We start from the raw sequence: 21,425 nt of genomic DNA on the forward strand, positions 1-21,425 counted from the left end.
TGGATGGATCACGGTTTTGGTCCAAGAATACTGTAGACTGAATCAAGAGACTGCATTCATTTGCTGTCCTTTCGCCCACTGGAAGATGTACAAAAAAGAGGATTCCCGAGCCATCCAGCTTTTCTCCGGCTGTGAAGGAAGCAGAACATGGAAGATTGTTGAATCTGCTGCAGCTTTGGTGACCTTTTCTTGGAGGGTGGTCCTTGGACAAAAATAGCAGGGGGGGGACCCATCTTGCTTCCATAACACTGGGAGTTCGGGGGGAAAGATCCAGACAGAGAGAGGGGGAAAAATGAATTGGAAAATGAACCTTGAAAGCCACCCTATGATCTTTCTTTCAGCAGCAGAATGCCGATGAAATATTAAGGAACTAGAAGAATTTGTCCTGGGGCACCTTAAAAGCAAAGAGATTTGTTTTCATATCCTTGCTGTCGAGCAAACCTTTCTGTTACACAAGTACAGTTGGGTTGGGCTATGTCTCGGTACTTAGCATCCACCCTTTTCCTGTGGGTGGGAACCTCCCAAAAAAAAAAAACCTACTGGGAAGAAATGAAGAAGAGATTTGGCTACCCGGGCAGTTCTTGCCCATGCAGGTGTGCATAATGCGCAGGAATGCCAGACAGACCTGAGTCACAGGTAACCTCCCCTGCATGCATACAACACGCCTAATCACACCTGAGATAAAGAGAAAACGGCTTCTTTCCTACATTACTTGCCTAACAGCTATAGGTGCCGCTACTCGGAACTCCTTCATTTACCCTGGAGAAGAAGAAAAAACAAGCAAGAGGGAGTTCTTAAAAAAAACACAAAAAAACAGCAACAACAGCAACAAAAAGGTGCATAGAGTGAAAAGGTGTGAGACAACCCTGGATTAGAAGCAACCAGGAGACCTGAAGAGGTGGGTCGAATTGATGAGCTCTTCTTTCTTTCCTTCCTTCCTTCCTTCCTTCCTTCCTTCCTTCCTTCCTTCCTTCCTTCCTTCCTTCCTTCCTATTTCAACTTTGTATCTGAAATAAAACTGGAGTATGCGAAAGGGGGAGGAGAGGAAGAGCAAGGGGGAGTCAGGATAAGCCAACCTTACATTTGGAAATGACAATGCAGCAGTGAAACAAGTCTCTCTTGCTCTGTGTCTCTTCCCCCAACACACACACACAGACACACACATGCACACAATATGCACACACACACACATCCCTTGCCACTGGAGGAAGTTCTTGGCTTGATGTGTGGATGGCTGTTTGGATTGTTGCACAGGATCTGGACTTTGAAATGGAGTCAGCATGAATGAGGTTTGTGGCACAAAATCTTTGTTCTCAGTCCCTGCATTTATTTTTTGATGATTTGTTTATTAATGTTACTTGTTCAAAGAGACAACTAATATTAATCAGAGAGAAAAGGGAAAAGAAGCACAGGGCTCCTTGCACAGGTATGCAAGCAGGCAAAACGGCTGTGTTCTTTTCTGCTTTAAAGTTAGACCGTAAGTTGTGTTTCCTCTTCTTTGCAGAGGTTGGAACTTGGCACAAGTTCTTGATCAGCCAGTTTGATGCAGCAGAACAGAACATCCCCCCCCCCTGCCCCCGTTGCTCTCTTGCTGGAGACTCCTTTTTATCTGAATTAACCAGGCTATTCATATAATTCCTTTGCAGACACATACCCATGCAGTTTCTCTTTCTCTCTGCGTACATTCGCAAGGTACATTAGGAAATTACAGGGAAGACGGCTATCAACAATAACGTGTTCTTCTCAAACAGAGGAAGGTGAACTTTTCCTGAGTGAGAACGTTGACATTTCCCTCCCACAATATCCCTCTGTTGTTGTTAACAACTTCATAACAGGCAGACATTGGGCAGTAAACTCAATCTTGGCATGGCAGTATAGTGAAAAACAGTTTTCCTTAACTAATTAATTTCATCCTGTTGTGCCATAAATTTGTTAAAAGTGGAGAAGAATGGGGGCGGGGGAGAGGGAGGATTATAGTAACTCTCCTAGCAGTTAGAAGACCGAGATTAGGTATTTTTAATGTGTTATCAAAGTTTAGTGCTCTAAGCATGGATTCACGTAGCATTTTTATTTCTCTTAAGCCCCGTTCTGACTTGATTGTTGTTTGACTGAGAATCACATAATCTGTATAATTGAAAATAATGTACTTGTCCTGATTTCAGATGTTAAATGTGTTTAGGAAAGGCATGAGAATGAGGAAACTAGTTAGATTAACAATGTGCATGAGATTTAAGATAAATTGGATGGATTGTTTGAATGGGAGAAGTAGTTTAAAATAGGTAAAGCAGCAGATCTGGAAGAAGGACAGATAAAAGTGAGGTTATAGGATGGTGGACAGATATGATGTTAATCTTCATACAAGGAAGCCACTAAAGATCAGCTTCAAAACCTTTATAGTCAGTTCTAGAGCTCAAGTATGATATGGGCCCCTGAGAATTAAAAAGTGAAGTTAAGAACATGTGCATAGTATATTTCTCTTTACCACTAAACTCACTTTCAAGTTAGAGAGACATTTTGGATTGTAGCTGAGGAAGGATTCAGCTAGCTCTAAATATTTGTTCTTGTTTGCAATATTAGATGTTGATTTTTCTGTAATGAAAAAAATATCAATGTGTTGTCTTCAATGCAATTGATTATATCTCTATAAATTGTTGGAAAAACAGTAGCCACAGTAATAGGTCAAATTTCAAATCTCCAAGAAGTGTTCCTGGCTTCTCCCATATATAAAAGTTGTCAAAATGTCATAAATTTGAGTAATTTGGGAATGAGGGAATATCCCAGCCACAGAAAGACAAAACTCAACTAGATTACTGACTTCATTACAGTTTAGCAATACAAGACAAATCAATATGATGTTTCTGATAAAGAAAAGAGCAATTTGGTTTTTACCGTGCATAGTTAGGGCATAGTATCTTTCCTTTTTACATCAGCCAGATTTAAAATATTATCTGTGAAGTGTCATCTGTGACAACAGAGGAACGCAACAAAGGAAACAAGAGTTGCCTCGTGTCTCTAATTGATATCTGTCTTGTATGCAAGCTTGAGTCTTAGCATTTCCCTCTGTCCATTAAATACTAAATCAAGCTGAAATGAAGTCAAAACAAAATCTGCAAAAAATTGTTTTAGAAAATATGTAATTTTTGGCTTTATTAATGATGAGAACGCTAGTCATGGAAGCCTATTCATTAGCTGGAAGGAAGGAAAATGAGAATAGTCCAATGGAAAGGCTGTTTGGGGGAACTGTGCTTTTTATTGCTTTGTAGACAATAGCGATACCTCTATCAGTGTTTCACCTTGTATAGACTAATTTATGTTTGTTTTCAAAATACTCTTCTGTGTGGGATCCTTGGTGCTCTCTGAACTTGGTTGTTGTTGTTCTATCAATATTCTTCCACTTATTTTGGCCATGTATGGTACTAGATTCAGGTACCATTCAGGTACCATTCATGCCTCAAACTAGATTCAGGTACCATTCATGCCTCAAACTCAACGGACTTTGAAATTGTTCAAAAGTGGTTATCTAAGTGAAGTAATATTCTGAAAGAGTGGCAGTGGGAATTTGATGACGGGAGATCTGGAATAGCTCAAAATAATACATTTGGGATCTAAAAATTGTTTTGGGGCATAAGGTTTGCATAAAGGAACGGGGGAAGGTAATTTATCACAAGTACATATGTAAGTCTCTCTTCCCTAATATTGCCCAATTCATACTATAAAAACTTCTGGAAGATGCTTATATTTGTAGTCCCTCTGCTAGATTTCTTTTTCAGTGCAGTGACCATGAACAGGGCCTTCCCAGTGGCAGCCCCATGCGATCTTCAGGTTGACAAACTGAGGACAGGCCTATTCACCCAGACTGTTCAAGGTTATCTGCCTTTTAGATCACCTATCAGATCACCCATCTTTCCTATGTATTTATCATTTATATATGTATTGTTTATAACCATTGTTGGTTTCCTATTAGTTTTAAGAGTTGGCATTGTTTCTATTTTTATGAATATAATTTGATGTATTGATGTTGCTTTCAGTATTAAAACATTCGGTTTTGGTCTCCTCATGGTTACTGGTAGAGAATTGTATGTTTCATAGTCCACTGCCTTGTGTGCTTCAGTTACATGCTGTCCAGGGTCATATCTGATGCAGTAAGGCCATTGGAATTGTAGAATAACATTTATACAGATTCTTGCACAGTGTCTTTTCCTGGAAATAATTTCCTTGGGGATTGATTGATTGATTTTATATGGCCGTCTGGGTGGCCGTCTGGGTGGCCGTCTGGGCAGCATACACATTTCCATTCTTTTGCCAAACAAACAACTGAAGTGTAGCTTACTTATGACCTGTGCTGCCAATGGTTTCATGCAGACTCACTCCACACGTGTCTTGAAATCCTAGCATAGACATATGAACACTTATAGAAACTCACAATTCCTTTTGTGTTTCCAAGTTTTTATTTTTTTTAAGATGGTACAATGCTAGGTTGCATCCTGGGCTTTTGGCTCTCTTTGTCTCTGTTCCTGCTTCTGTTTTTCTGTTTCTTTTTGCAATATTTCTTTGTAATATTGTCTCTATGTACACCAGAAACCTCCGTTTGTACCTTTCAAGTGGATTATCTCTTCTTTTTCAATTTTCTCTTTTTAGCTGCAAAATCTTCTATAGGTCATTATAACTTTTTGTCCTTCTCTCTTCCTTTCTTTCTTGCTCCCTCCCTCTGCTTTACAGTACTCCCTCCTTGGAGGTGACTGTCCTATTGCCCTCTATTTCAAAAGCTGGTCTTTTCCTTTACATTTTCCATCTGGCAAAGCTTTTGATGCAAGAGTTGAAATGGCTTCAAATCAGTGGTGAAATTCAATTTTTTTTACTACCGATTCTGTGGGCATGGCTTGATAGGCATGGCAGGGGAAGGATACTGCAAAATCTCCATTCCCTCCCACCCCACTCTGGGGCCAGCCAGAGGCGGTATTTGCCGGTTCTCCAAACTATTCAACATTTCCGCTACCGGTTCTCCAGAACCTGTCAAAACCTGCTGAATTTCACCCCTGCTTCAAATGCCATGGGTGTGGCACCATCTTCTTGTTCCTTTATTTTTTTGCTCCTCTCAAAGAGAATTTTTGTAGAGGAACATGCTATGGTTCTGTGTCTTTCTACATACTGGATAGTGAAGTTGATTGGATTTAAGCAGAAGCTTTAAGAAAGTAACAAAACAGGCAGGCAGGAGGTATCTTGCCCGATGCCTCAAAATAGCCCAACCTTTGGCAAGTTATTTGGTGGATAAATGTTGAACAACTATATTCAATTCAACTCCGTGTCTTCTTATGAACCTACTTTCATTGTTTGTCCCTAACAGTGACATATGATAGAATTGAAGCATGCACGAAAATAAAGGAAATGCTTAGGAAATAGTTTAACACTGGAATAAGACAAATGCACGATATCCCCTTGTTTGTTTATGGGTAGACACAACAGGTATGCTGTAGAATTATTAGAGGCATGATGACTAGGGACATGAAAGTGTATTGACTTTTAGTATGCACATGGTGCCACCTTCTTGGCTGAGAACCCAAAAGATTTACAGCAAATGTTAAATGAAAGGATGTGCTCAATTTTGTAATATAGTTCTGAAAATGTATGTAATATGCACAAGGTAGTTGTTTTTGACAGAGACAATTGAGTGAGTGGCTGCAAACTATATATTGATAGCAAAAATTAGAGTAAGTAGATGCATTTGTAGCATGGTAGAATGTTTATTGAAGTTCAAATGGATGGAAACATTTGAAAATGGTTAAATATTGTTAGAAAAGTAGGGAAAAGTAGGGAAAAGTAGGAGGGTCTGTTGAGCGATGTTGAGTTTAGTGACCATGGTCACACATTCTGAAACCCAACAGTACTCAACAGATACCTGCCATGAAATAGGTGATCTTTTGCGTTCTTGGTGTTCTCTGAGCTTGGTTGTTCACTTGCAGACATTTCTTTACCCAACTAGGTAATAGCATCAGTGCTAGTAACTGTGGGGTTTGCTTCCTGTTTATGTATAGTAATTTGTCGTGCCAGTGTTGGTGGAGGTGTGGTTTTCTAAGGAGAAAGGTATGGAGGGAGATAGTGAATGGGAGTGGTGTATACTGAATTATTGCATTTTTAAAAACTTTCCTCTTCTTTCAAATTTTACATTTATTTTGCTTTATTACTCATTCCTTTGCTTCACTTTGCATGTTATTGCTTACTAGCTGATAACCTGGGGAAAATGTTCGGACCAAATGTAATTTCTAATGTTGGATTTTCCACCTTGCCAGAGGGAGCCCCCTTGTGGAGTACTGTGAAGCTGTTACCATGGCAACTCCACTGCGCTGTACAGTAGAAGGCATTTTATGGCAGTTCAGTAGAAGCCATTTTAAGGCACAACAAGCTGTATCGTAACAGAACACATACACTGGGGTGGGGAGGTGTTAGGGATGTCTTACCCCCACAGTATTTGTTTCCAGAGAGTAAGTCAGCTGTGTATCAAGTTTGGTTGAAATTGCTTGAGGTGTTCCAGAGTTATGCTGGAACACACACATGGCCATTTTTATATAAACAGATCCTAAAAGTGAATAATGTGATAGGTACACATGTGGGTAAAAGCTTACATTACTCTTCCACCATCTATTCTAACCCAGAAAAAGGAAACCATTTAGTTTTTGGATCTATAGTTTTATTGTCTATGTAAATCAGGTGCATGCAACCTGCAATCCTAGGAGTACTTACGGTGCAGCTTTTGAATGTTTTTTTGTCCCGAACTCTGCACACACACAAAAAAAAATCATTGTTGAAGTTTTCTACCATTTGAAGGCAGGAAACCAACAGCAAAAAGGTGTAAGCCCTAAAACAAACTTATCCCAATTAAAAAAGATCTTCCCGAAACAGGAAAACTCAGAAAATGCCATCTCAGCTGCCCAAATATGACATGACGCTCTGAGTTTGTAACATCTCTCAGTGTCTTAAATACCGCAGCCTGCTTGCCTTTTTGTTTTTGAAGTTTTGAGGTTACCAGGAATTGATAACCAGAAGGAGAAAAAGGTGGCATTTTCTTTTTATCAAACCCTGAAACAAGAAATAAATCATCTAGGTATTAATCGTACTGGCCATGGAGAGATCTTATATTCCATAATAAGCTCTATATAAGCGCTTAAGAATGAAGCCAGTAGCAATTTGGCCTTAAGGACACAAACTTCAGGATTCATGTATACAAAACTGCTGTCCAAGAGCCTAGGAGAGCTACAAAAGAGAAAGAACATGCCCAAAGGCAGGCAGGGAGGGAAAGAAAGTGAGCTGACACTGAATCCTTTCATAGCTTCTGGGATCTGGGCGTAACAAAAGAGCTGTTGTATCACTCACTCCCTTGTTGCAGTGCTGACTGATTCTTGCACAGCACGTTGAAGAGTTCATTTTGCAGAAACACACAAGTTGGAACGGCTGTCAGAGTACAAAAGCTTAACCATACAAGATGGAGAAATTAACAAAGGATCCCCCTCACAGGCATGCAAATAAGGAAAGAGAAATTGGAGAAGGCACATAATTCCTTACATGTTTTCTTCCCCTTTTCTTTTCTTTTAGTATTTTGTGGTTGTTCCGCTAGCTGGGGAATTTTGGGATTCGAAGTCTTAAAATAGCCAAATTTGGAGACCCCTGTTCTAGACTTTACACATCTAGAAAGTTTTGATGTAAGCCTTTTAACATTGCTAAAAACAAAATCAAAAATTATGCAAAACAGAAATAGTGAATTTATCATCAAATCATGGCAGCATGAATTTAGAGATTCTCGGGGCCAGAAGAATTTGGTCAGAGGGCTGCATGTGGTGCATGGGTATCCAACCCTAGGTTAGATGATAATCAATCTAAAGCATAGGCTGCATTGGTGGATTCAATTTTTTTTTACTACTGGTTCTGTGGGCGTGGCTTGGTGGACATGGCATGGCTTGGTGGGAGTGGCTTGTGGGAGTGGCAGGGGAAGGATACTGTAAAATCTCCATTCCCTCCCCACTCCAGTGAAAGGTTACTGCAAAATCCCCATTTCCTCCCGATCAACTGGGACTCGGGAGACAGAGAACAGATGGGGGTGGGGCCAGTCAGAGGTGGTATTTACCGGTTCTCCAAACTACTCAAAATCTCCGCTACCAGTTCTCCAGAACTGGTCAGAACCTGCTGAATACCACCTCTGATAGGCTGGCAATTTTTTTTACACTGAGTTATATCTTGCATTATTCTAGTCCAGGGGTGTCAAACTGGATTTCTTTGAGTGCCGGATCATCATTGTAGTTCTCCGTGGGCTGGCAGGGACAGAGATAGGACGGACGCTTCCTGCAGCACCATCCAAAATGGGATGCCCCATTTTAGCTGGCAGAGTGCTTTGGGAGTCTGTCCAGGCTGAAAACAGGGTGTGGGAGTGCCGCACCGTGGGCTGGTCCTTTGCTATTTCCAGGCCGGCCCCGCAGGCCAGATTTAAGTCTCCCATGGGCCTGATTTGGCCCGTGGGCCTTGAGTTTGACACCCCTGTTCTAGTCTCTGACGATGCCTCCAAACTAGTAGTTTACTGTTGAAAATGCTCTGGGAATTGGAAAGGTGGCAATGGTGGAAACCTGTAGCATGTGCATGGTGGAAACTCTGGGAACTTGTAGTTCTCCAAGGGTTGATGAATGTCATCCCCTAACAGGCCTGGGTAAAGTGGCCAATGGTGACAGATATAGGAAGTTGTGGTTCAACAATATTAGAAGGCCACAAGTTACTTACCTATCATTTGTGCTGTTTGGAAGATACTTTCCAGCACTTGACTTGGGATGTTCTGCATGCAAAGATGTTCTCCACTACAGTGTCTTCCAGATGTTGGTTCTGTTTCCCTAATTACAGAAAAAAAATGTATCCATAGCCATTTACGTTCAATTGGGCACACCAATGTATACTTTTTTATTTTACATGTAGTTGGTTTCTTAATGATCATATCAGAGTATCATATTTTGACCTAATATTTACAGGCAGAAATCATCATCACATCAATTCCCAAACGTACGTACGTGTGTGTGTGTGTCTGTGTGTATGTGTGTGTATAGCTAAATACTTTCAGTTTCAAATGATGGAGCAGTTACTTGATTAGAATCAAACAATATGATAGTGTAACAATATCAAAATTGTAACAACTGCTTACAAAATAAATTACTCTGTCAGTTTTAAATGTATCAAAAAGCTGGCCATGGATCATAACTAACGTTCACCATCTCCTTTACCTACAGAAATGTCACTACATAGGCACATCTATAAAATCGCTCCTATTTAGAATCAATTAATGATTTCTGAAATATTTAGTGTAGGGTTTTTATTGTAGATGACTTACTTCACTACTTCATTTGGCTTGGAGGTAGCATTGCATGTTTTGGGGTGGACCAGAGGTGGGTTCCTACTGGTTCGGCCCGGTTGGACTGAGTAGGTAGTAACTCGGCTGCCCACGGACCCGAACAGATTCTATTGTCAGCAGCGCCATCTTGATTTTTGGTTCTGTGCATGGGCAGAACAATCTCCATTGCAGAAATGTTATTTTTCCCCTTTTCTAATGTTCTGAGCATGCACAGAATTTTTTTGGTATAAATATGCATGTGCGCAGAAGAACATTTTGCACCAAACCGGCAATAATGCCGGTAGCAACCCACCCCTGGGGTAGACCCCTTGTCTTTGGGGTACTGGTTATTGAGCTATTGCTTTGGTTTTTTCTTTTCCACATTCAGTGGCCGTGGTGTGGAATGTGCTAAAGGACAGAGTATAATTATCCACCCAAGTTTATACCTTGATCGTATTTATTTATTTATTTGTTCAATTTATTTACTATACCATGGGTGGCAAATGCCACAGAACTATGATTAGTGAGATCACTGCAATAGAAAAAGGAAGCGTTAAGCAGACCATAAATGATTTTATTCTTTTCCTTTATAACAGGGGTGTCCAAACTTGGCAACTTTAAGCTCTGCTGGCTGGGGAATTCTGGGAGTTGAAGTCCACAAGTCTTAAAGTTGCCAAGTTTGGACACCCCTGCTTTATAACAACCAGGTTCAGTATTGCAGTTCTGAGGACAATCACACAAACCATTTTATTAGGTTCCTTATTTTTTTTTAAAAAAACAAAACCACGTTAACTGCATGCCCTCCTGTAAGAATGCATGTTCGGGGGGGGGGCGGGGGGCGGAGCGCAGTGGAGAGAAGGCATTGTTTTTCATACAAATAGATTAGGACTACTCTGTCAATCTGCAAAATATGCAGGGCAACCAATAAGATGATCCCTAAAATTCTAACCCTTCTAAAGATCACCTGGAGTTTTTCAGCTCAGGCCATTAGCCCAGATCTAAATACACCTTGAAAATTAGAGTCCTCCACTCTGAACATATGACTAATTATTAGTGTCCTTGAAGAGAGGAAATAAAGGATAGTCATAACTTTTTCCCCCTTTGCACAGCATTCCTCTGTGCCAGAAGTGAAGACAAAACTTACTGACCAGCAGTCTCGCAACAAGCTCAGAATTCAGCCTCTATCCTTCCTTTTCTTCCTTTGATGCCTTTACGGTATTTTTTATGGGAGAAAAAATGTCACTAGTTGCAAATCTACCTCTTTGTTTTTAACCGAAGTGTGGTGTAAACACATTGTGGGGCAATGGCCAATGTACAAGAAAGAAAGGAAGCTGCTGAGAGGCAGGGATTGGCAGAGATAACTCCTACTAATGGGGAAATGGCCCACTACCAAGCACTGCAGAGCGCCAGCCTCACAACATGCCAAACAGAAAGTGTGTGATTTGTGCTGAGCTTAGGAACTAGAACTAAATCTGATGATGGTGGAGTCAAAAAAAGTATGGGGTGCTTTATCCAAGAGCTGCACCAAACCCTTGTATGGAGAGGGCTCTTACCGTTTTAAAGGCATTTCCCTCAAGGTGTCATACTGCAAGATAGAAATATACATAATTATGTACTGAGAGAAAAATATCACAGTAATGGGTTAGGATCACATGAATGAGTTAAAAGTTGTAGGACTTATGCCGATTAGCCCAGCTGCATAACTGCACATATTTGGAAGGCCACCATGAAGACGTGATTTCCCTACTATCAGGGCTGGCTTTAGACCAAGACTGAGTAGGGTAGAGTGCCAAAGCTTAAGGAATGCCAATGCCATCCCTCCTTCTGAAAAGAAAGCCCACAAGAAATTTCATTTACATTTATTCTATCTTTAATGAATCAACCTTTAGTATTATTAATACAGGATTTTGGGTACTATATTTTTGCATTGAGGCTTAGCAGTTTTGATAAATTTTAGAAAGGGAATAGAATAGGATGGGATGGGATGGGGTGGGTAGAGTGGGATGGGGTGGGGTGGGAAGGGAGGGGAGGGGAGAGGAGAGGAGAGGAGGCATCAGACCAGAGGTGCTATTCTGCCGGTTCGTACCAGTTTGGGTGAACCGGTAGTGGGGACGCTCCAAGGCTCCGCCCACCCACCCATACGTCGTCACTGACCTTCTACACATGCACAGAAGGTTCTGCCCATGCCCGGGGGTGAACATGCTCCCGCTACCGAACCAGTAGTGAAGATAAGAGGATTTCATGCCTGCATCAGACAATATGGCCTCTGGATGCCACCTATCCTTAATCTAGCACTACCAACTACCATACACTATATGCATTGATTTTGAAGATAGACTACTCACAATGAACTAGGTTTTACACAGGCATCAAATGAAGCCAGAATTTGTGCCAAAGTTTCCTGATGTTGTTTTGGAGATACAGGATATGAAGGACTGATAAGGACAATTCAAGGCTCAGATTGAGTGTGATTATATCTACAAATCATGGGTTATCTTCGGATTAAATAAAGGAATCCAGACTTTTTTAGGTTTTCCAACTTTTTAGAATATTAAATATGAATATCAAGATTCTAGCAGCATTTGCAAGGATACCATTATTTTGTTGTAATGCAAAGCAAAAGTTAATGCCTGATATGTAGCAATGCTCCTGATGAGTAATTTCCAACAAGAAGTTCAAAAATTTTGGCAGATACTGGACTCAAATTATTCCTTCCTTCGTTCATTTTCTTCTTTTCTTTTGGAGGTTTACAGATTATTTGACTTTCTAACTACCTTTATCTTTTACACCTAGATGAGTAACTTCATTCTTGAACTATCTCAAGTGGCTATTTTACATATTATAGCTCTCCTCTTCTAGTGAATTTATGGCATTTGATTGCTTTTTCCATTACAGTACTGGTTATATGATTTACTATTACCACATTTGAGTTGGCTATCTGACACAAATCCATTCCTCTACGACTGTCTCTGGACCAATAGGCATCAGACCAAAAACTGGCACCATGCCATGCAGTTGTTAGTGTTTTGTACCTAACTTATATTCCTGAAAAATTACCCACATAGCTGCTCCGTCAGCAGCATCATTAGCAGAGTTGAAGGGTGTGGACTTTGCACTGATCTGAGACGCAAATCTCTACAAAGGCCTGCAGGTTATATCTGGAACTAAGGGCATACTGTGCAGCTCAGGTAAAGTCATGCCCGCCCAACCTTGAGGCAGCAGAAAAGTATACTGGCATAGCATTTGCCAACTCCTATCACACCCTTCTAGTGCTTGTTCTGGTCTGCCAGCGAATAGAGCTGTTTTGATTTCAGCTGCATATGACCAGACTTAGAGGTTTAGCCGTCTGTCAAAATAGAAGTTCCTGAAGTCTCTTGGACAAGGTGATTTTCAGGCTGGGGAAGTGAGGAGTTCACCAAAGCATTCCGTTTGAAAGACAGCTGCCAAGCCCAGTGGCCTTGTTTCACATATGGATCCGAGGGTGGATGTGTGTGTGAAGGCGGACTCTTGATGCCAATAGCAAAATGTACCAGGTTTGATTCACCTTGATGGTGCTACAGGATGTTGTCAGCTTAAGAGGAAAACTTAACATCAGGAGAGCTAATGTCAGGCCGAAGCCCAAGGACAATACAGCGAAATCCAGTCATGCCCAGATTCTGGACAGATTCTTGCTTTAAACGCCTATCCCCCATGATGGCAAATCTATGGCACGTGTGCCATAAGTGGCATGCAGAGCCTTCTCTGCTGGCACGCATTCCGTTGCCCCAGGTCAGATCTCCGTGGTGGGTTTTTTTTGTGTGTGTGTGTGAGCTTCTGTTTCCCTGCAAAGGATGAAACAGAAGCTCACAAAAGAAAAAGATCTTACATTTTGCCACGCTGCTGGTGTTGGGATGCCCCACCTCCCACCGGCCAGCTGGTCTTCGGGTCTTTGGTGTGCATGCATGTGCACGGTCACACATGTGCATGTTCATGCATGTGCATGTTTGCACATGCATATTTTTCAGTTTGGGCACTCGGTGGATAAAAGGTTCGCCATCACTCCTCTATCCTATTAGACACATCCTGAGAGATTTTAAGGTATGGCTACCTGAACCTCTTCCCGCCTACACCCTCCAGGTCAGGATTGGACAGTCTCTTAATCTATTCTAAGAAAGCTCTGCATTGCCAAAACTCCTATCCACTGATTTTCCAGGTGCACATTCTAGCACAGCTAAGGACCATTTGTGGTTGTGGCAGGTATGGGCCGGGGAAGAGATGAAGGCAGTGTCATGAAGGGACATCCATCACTAAAAAAAACGAAAAAAAACTATCCCATGTTCTGGTGTAAGTAGGGAAAGGCCTGGAGACTGTGTGCCTTTTGCATTTTCAAGCTGTACCTGAATACTGGCCTCTTGAATCATCTTATCCACAGAGGGGTGCAGATATATTACATTTGGGATGTTTTCTGCCTACTGATGCTCCCTCAGGTATTGTTCTCCTGAGTTAAAATTGGGAAAGTACGATGCAAGTGCAGACAGAGAATGGAAATATGACAGAGATCTACAATATATGATTCTGTGGACTTTAGGAAGGCAAAATATGGAGATATATAATGCTACAGATCAGGATTGGGGAGGGAGGGAAGATAAATTAAAAAACTTCCCTGTCAGACTCAGTGGGAGATAATTCCAAGGAGGTGAACCAGTGGTGGGATTCGAAAAATTTTACTACCTGTTTTGTGGGCGTGGCAGGGGAAGGTTACTGCAAAGTCCCCATTCCCTCCTGATCAGCTGGGTTTCGGGAGGCAGAGAATAGATGGGGCGGGGCCAATCAGAGAGGGTATTTACCGGTTCTCCGAACTACTCAAAATGTCCACTACCAGTTCTCTAGAACTGGTCAGAACCTGCTGAATACCACTGCTAAACCTCTTCATTCTCCCTAGTTGGTCCAGCTGTAAATGAGTTCTTACTCCAGAGAGCATCCTTCAATTAAAGAATCCCAATCAATAGATATAAAAATGAATTTATTGGGGAAGGCTGGTTGGAAAGAGGTGGTTTGGTTCTTCTGTTTGGTGTTAGGTTCATGAACAGATTCTTTTTTTTTTTTTTGTTCGTGTTTTGTCCTCCACCCTCCCCAAACACTTATTTTTACTTTTATAGAAAGTGGGGAAGAAATGAAAGCCAGCCTCGTTCAGGGAGACTTCTGATTGTTTTGCCCAGTCATGGACAATTGAGATATTATCTAGGTCAGGAGTGTTCAAACTTGGGAAGTTTAAGACTTGTGGACTTCAACTCCCAGAATTCCCCAGCCAGCCATGCTGGCTGGGGAATTCTGGGAGTTGAAGTCCACAAGTCTTAAAGTTCCCAAGTTTGGACACCCCTGATCTAGGTGATAAATCCACCTTCTTAATCGTTCTTGAAGGAATTATAAAGGCAGATTCTGTTTTCACAGGTTCTCTCTTTTGGAATTTTGTGAAATAGAAGCCGAATCAATCTATCCAGACCTTTTAAGCATGGAGTCAATTCATCAGGTGCTTTCGGGAGTTCTGTGGGGTCATACCAAAATTAGGCACTTATCATATAATTCCATAAGTCCTGATCCTTCTTTTGCGTTGCTTTTATATCTCTGAGAAATGTACGTCTGTAGACATGTCTGGACATGAGCTACGCAGTCTGTTGCTCTAGTTTAAGTGTGAACTGTGTGACTAACACCTTAGAAGAGGGCATGTTAGAGTAACACAGCTTTTCCATTTGGGTGCCCTCTAGATGAGCCGGTGTAACAATTTATTGTGTTGCCATAGTTGCAGGGCATACAGAAATTTTCAGGGTCCTTTTATTTGGAGGACACTGAATTAAATATTGAGGAATTAAATTAAAACAAATATGGATTTGATTCATACATACAACGCTGCAACATGCTTTGTGTCAGCATTAACATGTATTTAGTATTGCTGATCTCTTCCTTTAAAATCAATTATTATTAAAAAGCTTTGCACAATGTGGCAGAAATCCAAACTGTTAGATGGTCAAGGAAGACTCCTTCTCTTCTCTTGTACTTGCTTTCCCTTTCCAATAATAATTGTGTTTCCCAAATTGTACTACATTCTTTTAAGGTAAAGAATAAATAACTACCCAGACTCAAACATTGCCTTAAATATATATGTAGATGTGTTTAATTTCTAAGCAAGAAAGCTACCAGCCTTACATAATCTCCTCCTACACACATGCCATTCGTGTTGTTATTTTCCTTTTCCCCCACAGCATGTCCTACAGACGAGTCCTTATTCTGATTGACCTTATCCAGCAATGGGAAGATTCATCCAAACTAACTTTGGTTATATGTAGACAGTAACACTTTTTCTACTGCTTTATATTGAATTAAGGGCTCTTCTACATGTCTTCTTAAGCCTGGCACAAAGGTGCCTTATTAACCATTCCATAAGAACGCCTTCAAACATTGTCAGCATTGGTATAATGGTTAAGGTAGTGGCCTAGAAACCAGAAGATAGTAAGTCCTAGTCCTGCCCTAGTCATAAAAGCCAACTGGGTGACTTTGGATCAGTCATTTTCCCTCAGTCCAACTCACTTCACGTGATGATGGTTGTGGGGAAAAAGAGGAGGAGGAAAGAGTATTATATATGTTGCCACCTAAAGTTTCTTATAAGGAAATAAGGCAGGATAAAAAATCAAATCGATCATAAATTTCAGCAGATAGCTGAGACTACCTAATTTTGTAGTTGGCCAATCTGAATATGTTAAAGAGGTGTTTCCATCTTCTCCCAGCACAAACATTGCTCCATAGACAATTTGTGATGTTTTGTCAGCAAGTATGATGATGCCACTGTCAAGAACTGGGACTAGAGAGCACAGGGCATTTACTTACTTACTTACTTACTTACTTACTTACTTACTTACTTACTTACTTACTTACTTATTCATTCATTCATTCATGAATTCCTTAATCCATCTCTAAACAGACTAGCCATTTTATTGGACCTTAAGGTAGCCAGAGAGATGTGATTAACCTTCTGAACTGGAACCAAGAAGGCCCAGGTTAAAGCCTCCATTTGACCAAACAGCCAACTGAATAACTTAAGCATTATCTACTTCATAGAGTTGTTGTGGAGACTAGAAACATCCACAGCAGCCAATTATTTCATCAAAATATTGCATTGTTGCAGCATTCCTGATGCAAATTCTGCCCCTTGTGTGCCACGTTGCCAGCAGAAGCGAACAAGCTTAGAGTGTGAGTTGCAATGTCACAGCATATGTTGGTTATTTTCACACACCCACCCCTGCTCATCCCCCACTCCGACTCCTGTTTCATCCCCACCCACCACCCGCCACCCATTCAAATGTCTATGCTTGTGGGATAAAATGAAGGACACCCTCTACAAAGGCTGCCTTGAGCTCCTACATGAAATAAACGTTGAAATAGTAAATAAATATGGGAACTCTTGGGAAATTTCTTGGTGGGATTATATAAGTGGGCAACCTCTCAACAACTGATCTTGAGGGAAATACATGCTCTTCTCTTGTAACCCCACTAATGTAAAAATAATGCATTAGATGAATTCCAAGATTTCCCCATTCAGCCTTGCCCAGTAGCTAGAATGATAATTGGCTCCTTTCTACTTTCCCAGATTCAATTCTTGATGCATCCTTTTAAAAACGAAATGGGCAGGAACTTTGAAACAGTGAAAGAACCCTGCGGCCATATGGGGCACGATGAACCCCCTGTTCTTTGAAGATTGCTTACTTAACAGATTCTCTCTGAAACCATTACATCCGAGGCAACTATTTGTTCACATAAATCCTTGGGAGTGATGACAGGATCCAGGCAGCGGAAAGGATTCTGCTGGATACGTATTGGCAGAGACATAACTAAAAACAGAGAAGGTGTTTCAAGAACAGTCAAAAGATCCTTCTCGCCACACACCAGCCTTACAAATAATCATTAATATAATTCCATATAATATTTCAGGCAAAGAGAAAGTGAAATTAGGCAAGCCTATTAGAGAATCACAGTAGAAAGAAGGTGGTTGAAAATGCTGAATCTCTCTCTTCCCACTGGAACCAGAGGAAATACATTGCAAGTTCCAAGTGACAAAATACTGGCATTGTGAGAACTGACTAGCAAGGGAGTGACAATGGTTAATGTCACCATCAATAACATTCTATTGCAGAGGGGTAAACAATCACCCCAAAGACGGCAATGGAATAGAAAAGTAGTGAGCCTATGTGGTGTAGGGATTGGATCTGCGGGGGGAGGGAATCAGGGGTGGGTTCCGGCTGCCATTACTACCAGTTCGGCGGCTGATAAATTTTGCACGCACGTGCACATTTGCACTTAAAATGATCTGCGCATGCGCACAACGTTAAAAAAAGGAATAAAAATTACTTTTTTTCAATGAAGATTGTTCTGTGCATGTGCAGAACAGAAAATCAAGATGGCGCCACCGAGGATAGAACCGGTACAGTCAGGTGTCCACCGGAGTTACTACCTATGCGGCCGAACCGGACCGAATAGGTAGGAACCCACCTCGGGGTGAGGGGGGGGGAATCCAATTTTAAATTTACCCCCCAACCATGAAACTCATTGGATGACTTTGATCCAGTCACACACCCTCAGCCCATCTTACCTCAAGGAGATCCTGATTTGTTTTGAGCTCTTGCAGAGGAGTGCAGAGAGGGCCTGGAAGAAAATATCCAGCAGGAAATTGGAAAATGTAGGAATATGTGACCTTAGCCTGAGAAAACAGGAAAACGGGAGGGGGAAAAAGTCAAAAGTTTCTCTGGTTTTGACTGTCTTTGATATAAGAGGTAAAGAAGGGGAAATGTTGTCAAGACTTTCAAGGTACTGTTATTATCTAGCCTTTATCAAGAAAGTTGAGCTCTGCTATTTCTTGTGGTGTCTGTTTCTTGAGCTGGCCTATCTTAGAGGGCTGTCAGCTCCTCAAGAAAAGGCAGGGAATAAATTAGACAAAGAAAGTGGTCTGTTATAATACAGCTTCGCTATATAAAATATTTAGACCGCTTTAGTTATAGACAAGTCTTGCCAAGCTGCAAAAATTCTAATTACAGTTTCTTTTTTCACCCACTCCCCACCTCTGCAGAAAAAAAAAGGAAACGATCCAAACTAGATTAAGTTTTACCAATCTCAGTGGCAGAAATATGATTCATTCTTCTGTTGATGTACAACTAAATCATAGATCATCTTCATATTTTCATCTCTCTAGGGATGTCATAGAAATTGCTACCTAACCACACTTGGCTATGTAGTTAAATTATCACACATACTCCAAAAGCACAAATTTATACTTAGCTGCAGCCACAAAGATTTCGGCAGTGTATTGACATGTCAGAATAATTCACTATCTAGAACGAGTCATTAGCCCCTGCTGGATGAGTGCTCTTGCATGAAGAAGTTAATCTTATTTATCTCTGTGCGCAACCTGTAATCATATGGGCCACTACAACTCCTGTTTATGACTGCTAGGTGGGAAGACTTCATCACATTATCAGAACATGAGCTCATTCTCTTTTAAAGTACAGGGGTTGTTCTCCTATATATTAAAAGTATAGGCTTCCCTGGCACAGATAATTTGAATCTCTATGAATGCAGCACAGCTCAGACAAAAACATCATTACCAAAGACAATGCAGATAGAAATGTATTGTCTGCTTTAATAATACAACAATGCCAGCAATGATACTGATGATCATAAAGTGACTGCAGGAGCCTTGAGTATGACAGGCCATATAAGAAGCTGATGGCCCCTAGACCTACTGATGCAGTTAGATTTATCCTGCCCTCTCAAGGTGACTTAGTGGGGATTTCCCATCCTATTATCTCCACAGTAGCTGTCTTATGACTGAGGGAGATTGGGCTGAGACAGCGCCTAAAGTCACCTGGTGAGTTTTTAGGACTGAAGATGGCTTGTCCAACACTTTAAACCAGTGGTTCTCAACCATCCCAATGCCGTGACCCTTTAATACAGTTCCTCATGTTGTGGTGACCCCCAACCATAAAATTGGTGTCTCCGTTCCTAAGACCATCAAAAATATGTGTTTTCCAATGGTCTTAGGCGACCCCTGTGAAAGGGTCGTTCGACCCCCAAAGGGGTCCCGACCCACAGGTTGAGAACCACTGCTTTAAACACTATGCTGGCTCACCTTCCAAGTGTACGGAAGCTGCTCATTGATCCTGGGCCTAGGTGTGTGGCAACTATTTATGTATCTGCCTGACTTGGGAGGGTGACCAAAAGCAGCTCCTGCATTCACCAACCACGCAGAACCAACCTATGTAACACCACCAAGTCATTTCCTACAAGCATAACAGCTTTATGGACTTTATTTCTAAAAATAGCACTCATTTTGCAGCACAATTTTACAGCACACTTCATGTTTAATACGTTAAAATGAGTTCTGAAAAATATTAATTGCCTGGAGTGGCGTGTTTGACTCCAGGGAATTATCTGGATTCAAATCCCAGCTTGGATAGGTTCAAGATTTATTCAGGCATCATGCTAAGCAAAAAAGCAAACAAACGGATCTGACTTTGGCCAAGTCTAATGTGTGTGTGGTCCCAGCAGCTTTGCTTTGAAAATCGTCATCTATAACTTAATAATATATTTGAGTCTTAGCTACCGTGGTTTATTTTACAGGCACAGTTGCTAATATGGTGGTTTAATGCAGTGTGTGAAACTAAAGGAGACAGGGTAGATATACAGTATGTGTGTGTATTTGTGGACAATGTGTTTGCTCTATGCAATATGTAGCATGGCTAAACGCTAAACCCATGTATGGGTGTGTGGGGGAGGTTCACATTCCCATGGTGCTTTTTTCTATTAGCCATTTTTCTCTCTTCCTTGATGAAATACGTTCCGAATATTTGCATGGAAGGACAGCTAATGTGGTACAGTGGCTAAAATACTGCATTAGAACTGGAGACCAAGTTCACCCTTTAGCCGTGCAAACCAACTGGATGACTATGGGCCAGCTTACTTTCAGTAAAACAGCCAGAGAGTTGTGGGTGGAAACACTTGGAGGAATACTATGTAGGAGGGGGTCCTTGGTGCTCTCTGAGCTTGCTTGTTTTCTTGCCGACATTTCATTACCCAAACTAGGTAACATCATCAGTGCTAGTAAGGAATGCTGTTGCTGTCAGTTTAGATCAGGGGTGTCCAAACTTGGGAACTTTAAGGCTTGTGGACTTCAACTTCCAGAATTCCCCAGCCTGGGGAATTCTGGGAGTTGAAGTCCACAAGTCTTAAAGTTCCCAAGTTTGGACACCCCTGGTTTAGATCATGGGTGTCAAACTCACGGTGTCACGTTGCCATCACGTGACATTTCATATTGTTCCCATTTGCGGAGCTGGGGTGATCATAGCCTGCGTGTGACACATCCGGCCTATGGGTCGCTAGTTTGATACCCTTGGCTTATATTCTAGTGGCCAGTCTGTCCGTGTTGTTGGGAAATGGTCTTAGAGATTCTTTGATTGGACTGTTTGCTGTTGGCTTCTTTGGCAGTTTCTTGAATGGGGCATTGTTTACTTGATTGTTGGTCTGAAGTTAACCTTGGAGTTAATCTATGCTGCTCTGGGTGCTGATTGCTGGTGGAGAGGTGCTTGGGTCTTTTCGTTTCTTTTTGGGATGGGTGATAATCTCTTTTGCAGAGTCTACAGATGTTGTTAATGTCTAGGTGTCTATTGACGGCTGATTTGTCGGAGTGCCAGGCTTTTAGAAATTCCCTGGCATTTTTGGACTTGGCTTGATCTAGTCACATTTTCCCATTGAGACTATGGTTAAATCTGTCTATATGTTGTGAAATTAAAGAACTTTCATCATGCCTTCTGACTGCTAGTTGGTGTTTGTGGATGCGTTCTGCCAGTCTTCTGCCTGCTTGTCCTACATAGTGGCTGTTGCAGCATTGTATATTTCAGATGACTCCTGTTTTTTCTTCTGGGGTTGTTGGGTCTTTTGGTCTGCCTAGGATGTTTTGAAGGACTTTTGTTGGCTTGTGTGCTATGAGGATTCCATGTGGTTGTAGTAATCGATTTGTGGTTTCTGAGATATTCTTGATATATGG

General features: G+C 41.4%; 1 protein-coding gene across 6 annotated transcripts in view; it reads left to right on the top strand.

Moving 5' to 3' along the window:
- The first annotated feature begins 470 nt into the window (after positions 1 to 470).
- The window catches only part of ITGB4 (integrin subunit beta 4), an 87,304-nt gene continuing 66,349 nt past the window's right edge, over positions 471 to 21,425 (top strand). For 2 of the 6 annotated variants that reach the window (XM_081954163.1, XM_081954162.1), the window contains exon 1: positions 471 to 898. The gene's annotated coding sequence lies outside the window, so the exon portion shown is untranslated. Of the gene's footprint in view, positions 899 to 1,075; positions 1,290 to 21,425 lie in introns of those variants that run through there. The other 4 variants (XM_081954160.1, XM_081954164.1, XM_081954165.1 and 1 more) reach the window with 4 other exon arrangements.

The sequence above is a fragment of the Natrix helvetica genome (genome assembly GCF_964273705.1).
Source record: "Natrix helvetica genome assembly, chromosome: 1".
Taxonomy (NCBI): domain Eukaryota; kingdom Metazoa; phylum Chordata; class Lepidosauria; order Squamata; family Natricidae; genus Natrix; species Natrix helvetica.